Source organism: Bufo gargarizans, chromosome 6, assembly GCF_014858855.1.
Source record: "Bufo gargarizans isolate SCDJY-AF-19 chromosome 6, ASM1485885v1, whole genome shotgun sequence".
Lineage (NCBI taxonomy): Eukaryota > Metazoa > Chordata > Amphibia > Anura > Bufonidae > Bufo > Bufo gargarizans.
In genome coordinates this window covers 207,077,325-207,087,174 of record NC_058085.1, presented here as the reverse complement: position 1 = coordinate 207,087,174, position 9,850 = coordinate 207,077,325, and positions in this window count along the sequence as shown.

Below are 9,850 nucleotides of genomic sequence, written 5' to 3'. Positions count from 1 at the left end.
TTATGTAGAGCAACAATTGTAGAGTTATTTTGAGGGCAAACCAAATGTACACTGTTATACAAGCGGTACACTGACTACTTTACATTTTATCAAAGTGTCTTATCTTCAGTGTTGTTCCATCAAAAGATATAATAAAATATTAACAAAAATGTGAGGGGTTTACTGACTTTTGAGAGATACTGTATTATTTTCTTTTCACTTCAGAGATAATTGCTAATTTATGTTGGTCTATTACATAAAATCCCTACAAAATACATTCATGGAATTGTGGGAAAGTTGATGAAAATTGATACTTTTTCAAGGCACTGTATATGATGATTATCACTTACAGCAGGAGATGCAATCAACAGTGATCGATTACCTACATGATCTAAACAACACTAATCCTATGCTTCCAGACATGTCAGAAACAATATGGTCATGTCATATACAGACACTCATAGGACCTCACACCACATGCATTGCACTGTGAGGAGCATAGGTATATATAGGCATATACTGTGCTCCAGGGTGGAACGCTCAGGGATGCTTAAAATATAAACTTAGCGCACCACACATAGGCATGAGTTAAAATAATCTACTGTTAATAAACATAAAAGAGTAGTCTATATCATATTTCAGAAAACTTACATGTACTTGGTATGTCAGTAGACATTCCTTATTTAAATTAAATTACTGTCTTACCTGAATGGAACATTAAAAACAAAAAAGACTAAATATTTTATTATTCGTTAAGATAAAATTAGGAAAAATGGTATCACTTCTCACAGTGATCATATAAAGCAGCAGATCATGTCCCTTGTACTGCCATTTAGTAATCATCTGTGGTGAAACGGTAAAAGGTAGGAAGATGGCATTATCAGCACCGCTATTTCTTCCCACCTATCACCACCAATAGTATCCTCACAGAAGTGCAAGGGCACTCTAACTAAACAGGAGCCTGTTGCTGCATATCTGTTCCTGGAAGTCAACGCCCTAACTGCCACTAGGGGACTGCAGATTACAGCATACATGCAGACCCACTATACTTATGAGTTAGTATTAAACTACCCTAGCTGATGTACAGCTGATCGCTAACAAGACAATCAGCCAATGGTCTGCACAATGAACTGCAGCCTCCACTGATGATGTGCAGTCAGTGTGGTATCTGGCACTGTAGTGGCCGTGCGTTGCCACCAGTAGCCAAGAACTATAATACAGATTCCCCCCCCTTCCTGGACAATCAGAAAAGTAGTTGTGGTGCTGCACACGCCCTTTGCTTGGTCCCTGCCAGTGTACGGCTTTATATTCTCACTGCCTCAACAGTTGCCAATTGATTTGTTGCCCTAATTTTGTCTTAAAAAAATAATAAAAATATTATTTTTTTTAACGTTCCATTCAGGTATATCATATATCATACTAACTATTAAATAACCTATTAAGAAGGTTTGCCTATTAAATAATGTTAAATATCTACTTCTATACAATGCATCGTACTCCAGTCTGGAACACAGCATGCCCTTAGACTGCTTTGTAAAGTGGAATGCATAGAAATACCAATATACCGTATATTCACGTAACAATATTTGTGTTATCCCTATATTGTAAGGGACAGTAGGTGTGAACCCACTGTGCCAACTAACAGGTTTAGCTTTGGGCTATCCCTAAGGCCCCTTTCACACAAGCGAGTATTTCACGCGGTTGCAATGCGTGACGTGAACGCATTGCGCCCGCACTGAATCCGGACCCATTCATATAGATGGGGCTGTGTACATGAGCATTGTTTTTCATGCATCACTTGTGCGTTGCGTGAAAATCACAGCATGTTCTATATTCTGAGATTTTCACGCAACGCTGGCCCCATAGAAGTGAATGGGGCTGCGTGAAAATCGCATTAGCATCCGAATGCCATGCGTTGCATTTTTAACACAAGTAACTTAGCAACACAGAATGGATTTTAGACAGGAAGTTGAGTTGCTCAGCGTCTGGCTCCAAACAACACATGAGGCAGGAATTTGCTGCTCAATTTTCCAGCCCTTGCGGACTATTTTAAAGCCATGCCGAAGACACCACAGGCTATGGATGTTGAGAGGCTCATTGTCCTCGTCCAGGACAGGCCCTGCATTTGGGATAATTGTTTTCTAGATCACTTACACGGACTATTATAAATGTTGTTTTCACCTATATTTTGCAATTTCAAAACTTTATTCTACATATTTTTAATATTTATACATATATACATAACATGTTTTCACAATATAATGTCCTTTAAGCACATGATAGTAAACACAATACAGATGGAGTTAATGTTCCATGACACATGTAATGATAGTTTTGTGGTACATCATAATGAGGCCAAGTACAACTTTATTTGTGGTCGTGGCAACCAAGAGAATGCACCCCGTCCCACCTGAGACTACCCTGCCCCTAAGCGGTTAGAGTTATGCCGCAACCGCGCCGTAGTAGGGACACCTGAAAGAGGGCATCCCCTTTAAGAGTAGTGGATAGTAAGGGTGGGTGGGTGGGGAAAACGCTGTAACGACGTACAGAGTGAGAGGGACGCTGGCTGTTGAAGTAGGCAGCCATGCCCCTCCCACAAATACAGGCCAATAAATCGGCCTTACACTTGTGGTCGTGGCAACCAAGAGAATGCACCCCGTCCCACCTGAGACTACCCTGCCCCTAAGCGGTTAGAGTTATGCCGCAACCGCGCCGTAGTAGGGACACCTGAAAGAGGGCAAAAGACATACTGAGTAGCAGGAGTAATTATTACAGCATAGATCACAAAACCAGACTTTGGAAAGCCATTGACATCTTAGTTTTGGGGTAAGGTATATAGCGGCTAAAAACACGAGGGGCGCCAACGACCCAACTTCTGGATGGCATGCGCTGGTACCTGATTCTTGTAGGCTGTGGATGCTGCACCTATACGAATAGATGTCCTGAGATCGTAGCTGGGTCGCCGCCCAAACTGGCAACTGAGGAGCGTATGTGAGACATGAACTGGTGAGAAGCGAGCGGTACCACCCCGAATGGCAATAGTGGACTATCTGGCCTGAACCTGCAGCTGATGAAGAACTCTGACAGGGCACCATCGATGAGACATAGGGAACTAGGATGTTGGGACTGGGGGACCTGTCTGCGAGGTCTTGGATGTCCTCAGCAGCAGCACGTAACCCTCGGGACCCTGGACCAACTGGCTGACTGAGAAACTTGCTACTATCCCCAGGCCTCAATAAACCATAGAAGGCTAAATAAACAGCGGATTTAAGCACCAGGCTGGGCAAAACCCCGAAAGGTTCCTATCCAGAATGTCAGATAGGTTATGAAAAGCAGTCCAGTAACAGCTTGTCTGCGTACTTGGCCTCCTGGTCCACATCTGCTCAAACCCCTCAACGTAGTTTTGACAGCATGCACAGAGAACGCCAATGCCCGTTCAGGATGACTGACAGAGAGGAAATGCTGCACCCCCGACAAGTACGACTTCACCGCGTTGTGGGACAGCTTGAGCTCCGAGTGGCTGTAGCCAATGAAGGCAAGGATGTATTCAACAAAACTGGACTCCCTTTGAGGGCATATTCCCTAAAACCTGCAAATGCCCTCCACCCAGTGCGATACGCCCTAGTTGTATACGGCGAAAGGGGCTTGGCTAGTAAGGAGTGGGCCGTCTCTAGGTGACCAGTTAAACCAGTATTAGTGACTCGTGAAGGGGGACGGTAGCGCCCACAACAACCGCCTATGGCGTGACCTGCGAAAAGGGAGAAATTAGCCCTCGATAAAGCATCAGCTGCCACATTTTGAGAACCTGGCACATGCGTACTACTAACACAAAAATGATGTCGCAAGGAGAGTTGAACTAGACGTCTCAAGAGACATATGACATAAGACGACTTAGACAACCCATTGGTTAAGAAATCTATCACCGCAGCGTTGTCGGTTACAAACAAAACAGTGCGATTTACCCAGCTGCTGCCCCAAACACGGGCGGCCACCACAATGGGGTACAGCTCGAAAAGTGCTGAGGTTTGCAGGAAACCTGGGATTTGTCTCACCTCAGCAGGCCACTCGCCTGCGACCAAGTGGGTGCCAAAATAGCAGCAAAACCTGAGCTAGCAGGTCTCTTGGGGGAGACCGGGACACCAGCTCAACAATCTCCCCAGCCCTAAGGGGGCTGACCCTGGCCTCTAGATCAGCAGGAAGTAATGAATAACAAATTCACAGCGTACCTTATATTCTAAAACCCAATGGAGGCCTGAGCCAACTGATCAAAGAGCCACGGGCTGCTCCTAGAACAGGAAGTGAGTTTGGTGGAAAAGTAGTATCGGACCTTCCACTTATCAATAGAAGAATACCTCATGCCCACTTCCTCTGAAGGAATGAGGGAGTTAAGACTAGGGACGTGGGAACCATGTGGGGCTGACAGGTCGATGATAAGTCTCTCCTTCTTGCTAAACTTACCTGTGACCACCCCATCGGGACTAACTCTCCACCGCTGAAAGGGGGGCACTTCAAAAAGACCGATCAAAACCCTTCTCCAACTCGAACAGACACCCAGAAAGTAACACCCAGAGGGTGACCATGCACTTACCTGCTCAGAATACCTACGGACTGACAACCGCAGAACGGTAGTAACCCAGCACGACCTGGACGTGAGACGGTGCATGAGACACCAACCAAGCTTCCTCCCCCCTCCCCGACGTGTACCCCTACTACCTTGCCGATAAGCCAAATTTCAGGATGTAACTTGACAAGGTTTGGACCTAGAAACAAAACAATTAAGGCATCAACACTGGATTGTGCACATGTCGTGAGGAAACCCTGTGAAGGTGTAAAACGTGAATGATGGAACAAGAGCAGCATTTTTTATTTTATTTTTTTAACAAATTAACCCTTTACCAATTAAAATGTACTTAACCTGGAAACCTAGGGAGGGTAAAATACCAGGGCAAGCCACATCTACTAAGCCCCCGTACTGGCTTAACACTGACACCAGCGAACCTAGGCCCCTGACCTGCAGCCTCCGCTAGGGTTGCTCACAGCGGACCAGGCCTGTAGACCGTGCGGTACTCTGTAACCCGCTCTTCCCCGGAGACCTTGCTTCGCCAACTATGAATTCCCTTTTCTTTTTTTTTTTTTAAAACCCGTCCCTACTAAACCAGACCCAACACACCCATCTAAGATCACCTGCATGGATTCAATAACACCCTGTAGCTAAATAACCCCCAGGGAAACCTTATGTACGGGCAGCAGAAGGAAGCCAGCCACCGCCTATGAGCTGTTCCCCCTGACCGAGCCTAGTTCTCCCAGCCACGATCCCTGCCTAACTAATGACACGGCGGGTCGTGCCAGACTTTGTTGAAGACAAGGAGCGGGGACATGCTGTCCCCTGTACTTTTACGCAATTGCCGCGCGGGGAGCTCGCGCTGCTTCATGGCAGAATGCAAGACGTGCGGGTAGCATTATTATCTTTTTTTTTTTTTTAAATGAAATCACCCTTTGCAAATTAAAATAAATCACTTGCATGGACTCATAACACCCTGTATCTAAATAACCCCCTGGGAAACCTTATGTACGGCTGGCAGAAGGAAGGCAGCCACCATCTATAACGTGCTCACCCTGACCAAGCTTAGTTCTCCCACCCCTGAACCCTGCCTAACTAACGGCATGGCGGCCCGTGCCAGACTTTATTAAAAACCAAGCTTGTGACTTCTCCCCCCCCCCCCCCCCGACATGTACCCCTAGTACCTTGCTGATAAGCCACAAATCAGGGTGTAGCCGGGGCAAGTTAGGACCTAGAAGCAAAACAATCAAGACATTAACCCTGGATTGTGCATTCGTCGTAAAGAACGACGCAAACAAGTAAAAATAAAAAAAAATAAAAAAAAATTCTTTATATTTTTTTTTTTTGATTATTTTTCTTTTTTTCTTTTTAATTTCTTTTCTATTTTTATTTTTTTTTACCATTAACCCTTGCCAATAAGAATTGCCTAACCTGGGGGGGAAGCTACCACCGCAAGCTGCGCCTACTAAGCCCCTGTACTGGCTTGACACTGACGAGTGAACCTCGGCTCCTGACCAGCAATCCCAGCTAGGATTTACTACGGTGGACCAGGTCTGTAGACCGTGCAGTACTCTGTAACACACCCCTCCCCGGAGACCTAGTACTCACCTGTATGGACTAATTAATCCCCCAGTTCCTAAATGACCCTCTTGGCGACCTTGTGTGCAGCCGGCAGAAGGAAGCTAGCCACCGGCTATGACTTGCTCCCCCTGAACGGCCTGGTTCTCTCATCCCTGATCCCTGCCTCACTAACGGCACGGCGGCCCGTGCCAGACTTTAACGAAGATAAGGAGCGGGGCCACGGTGTCCCTTGTGTCCCTACATGATAACCGCGTGGGGAGCCACGCAGCTCCCTGACAGAGTGCACCAGTGCGGGGGAACCCCCATCAGCCAGGGGCCGACCCACCGCCGGCTGGAAACCCGTACCGCGCGGGGAGCCGCGCAACTCCCTGGCACCATGAACCGGGCCAGGGGGAGCCCTTCATACACCGTGGCCCCCGCCCCCATCAGCAAAATTTGTGTGCCGCGTGGGGAGCTCATGCTGCTCCCTGGCAGAGTGCACCAGTGCGGGGGTGACCCCCATCAGCCAGGGGCCGACCCACCGCCGGCTGGTCACTTCTGCCGCGTGGGGAGCAGTGCAGCTCCCTGGCATTATGAACCGGGGCAGGGGGAGCCCTACTTCCATCAGGGGCTCAGCCCCCCACCGGTTTTGAAGTCGATGCCGCGTGGGGAGCCACGAAGCTCCCTGGCAGAGTGCACCAGTGCGGGGGAGCCCCCATCAGTCAGGGGCTGACCCACCGACGTCAGGATATCCAGGTATGCTGAACTCCTCTCACTGGGAAGCCAGGTGTGGCTCATCAAACGTTGTAACGACGTACAGAGTGAGAGGGACGCTGGATGTTGAAGTAGGCAGCCATGCCCCTTCCACAAATACAGACCAATAAATCGGCCTTACACTTATGCTGATGGGAGAACAGGCATACATGTTTGGTGACATTTAAAAAATGTGTATGAATGAGGTATTAGTTCAACAATATATGTAAGCAAAATATGTAAGCTCGCAACCCATGGCAAGGGTTCTCATTATCTTGCGAGTCCCTAACTACAAAATACAAAAGCTAACTAAAATATATCCATCCAGGTAAAAAAAAATAACTGGCAAAAAGAAAAACGTCAGTGAGTCGAGTTCTACTGCTGAAAAAGGAAAGAACCGATAGGGGACATAAAATAATCAGAAAATAATTCCCGCACTCTCAGTCCAGCAGATCCAGATCTTCTGGGTTGGAAAGTGTCTATTCCTGATGGAGGCCTATAGACTTGGGCGTCTTCATCAAGTATCGACTCATAGGTACATATGTAGTTATGCAGCACTACACACGCTTTGATGACCACATTAACATTTTCTGGGGCCAGCTGTATGGACGAAAGAAAAACCTGCCATTTACTAGAAAAAATACCAAAGGTGCACTCCACAAATCTTCTGGCCCTACTTAACCGATAATTAAAAGTGCGCCTCTTTGCATCCAAACCTCGCATAGGAAAGGGACGCATGAGGTTTGTAGAAAGGGCAAAACCCTTATCCCATACAACCACATAAGGCGCTGGTGGGCCAGAGGAGCCAGGAAGGTTTGCTGGCTGTGGTACGTCCAGTTATTTGGACTGAAGCCACCGACCCAATCTGGAAGCCCTGAAGATGGGCGCATCTGCAGTACTTCCATAGGACCCAATATCTACAATTATAAACCTGTAGTTTGTGTCAGCCAAGGCCAACAAAACTACAGAGAAAAACAGTTTATAATTATAGTATCAGGACCCTGAGTTCGGTGGCTTCTTAACCCGTATGTGCTTCCCATCAAGGGAACCAATACAATTTGGGAATTGAGCCCTCTCCTGGAAGCCCTGGGCTATATCAAGCCACAGCTGCCTGGTTAGATGTGGCAGCACAGAAGCTTTGAGTCTCAACCAAATGGTGGCACATGTAGCTTGTACCACGCCAGCAATTTTGGAGTTCCCCATTCTAAACTCAAAATGTAAATAATAAAATTTATTGCCAGTCACCAGATATCTGAAATTAAAAAAATTATAATAATTAATACACAAAATATTACATGTTTTTAAATCTAATACATTACTTAACAAAATTTAATGGAAATGTGTCTGGCAAGTTGAAATAACATTAGGCTATACTTGTCACACTCATAGGGGATAGGGTAGTGACCACTGAACTCCACTCTCACCCCTGTCCCTGCCTACTTGTCTTGCAAGACTTAGCGACAAGGGACAACTGGTCGACAAACCCTTAGCTAGGATAGTGCAGGGAAAACAAACAACACATAAAAGAAAGGTCAAACAAGCCGCGTGAGCAGATAAGGTACCGGAGGAGCAAGCAGAGAATCGTCAGGACAAGCTAAGTCAAAACCAGGAGAGAACGCCAAGACAAGAGGATAAGACGGTTACCATGGGGTCGGGCGACGCCAGACGCGCTGATGATTTGAGGACGCCTCGGCCGTCCCCGCCTCCTGGAACCACTCATAGATTGTATCATAACAGTACGCCCCCCCTCCCATTCACATGGGGCCACCGAACCCAAGGCCCCAGATGACAGCTTTTCAGGATGTTCCAAATTACATTTTTTAACACGTCTGGAGGCATGAACATCCTTTGCTGGCACCCAGGACCTTTCCTCCGGTCCATCGCCTTTTCAGTGTACCAGATACTGTAAGGAGTTTTTGAAATCACAAATTCCTCAGAATTATTAACCAGTACTGGAGGCGGAGCGGACTGTGAAGGAACAACAGGAGTAACATGTTTTTTCAGCAGAGATTTATGGAAGACATAATGGATGTGGAACAAATCAGGTAACCTTAATCTAAACGACACTGGATTGATTACCTCCATAATCTAGTATGGACCTATAAACAAAGGTGCGAACTTTTTGGAGGACACCTTAAGAGGCACATTCTTAATGGATAGCCACACCTGATCCCCAACCTGAAAATCCATTCTCCTAGAACGTCTCTTATTGGCTTTGATTTTTTATTATTATTTTGAGCCTTCTCTAGCTTCGACTGAACCCGGGCCCTAACTGTGCACAGTTCAGATGAGACCTTATCCGCCTCAGAGTTAGACGAGGAGACAGATGACCCACAATGAAAACGAGGATGGAAACCGTAGTTACAAAAAAATGGGGAGACACCAGCAGAGGAATTAACATGGTTATTAATCGCAAATTCTGCCAAAGGAAGGTATTTAACCCACAACTGTTGATCACCAGAGACATATGACCTGAGAAATTGTTCCACAGACTGATTAAGACGCTCCATCTGCCTGTTATTCTCAGGATGATAGGCAGACAAGAAGGACAATGAGATTTGGCACCTCTGACAGAAGTCTCTCCAAAATCTCAACACAAACTGGACACCCCTATTCTCGGGTACACCGTGCAAACGTACCATTTGTTCCACAAAAACAGAGGCCAGAGTCTTAGCATTCGGGAGTTTAGCAAGGGGAACAAAATGTATCATCTTACTGAATCTGTCGACCACTACTCAAACCACAGTCTTACCCTCAGCAGGTGGCAGATCTGTGATGAAGTCCATAGAAATATGAGACTAGGGTCTACTGGGAATGGAAGACTTGTAGGGTAAACCAGCTCACCTGCCACATGTATTGCAGTCCTTGGGTGCACAGGAAACCATGGTAAGACCTTGAGACAAGGAAAAAAGAGAAAATCAATCCAGCACTCCAGTAATTTTTGAGCCGTCGGTTCTTTTATTATGGTGAAAAAAATCCATACAGTGGTACAACCTC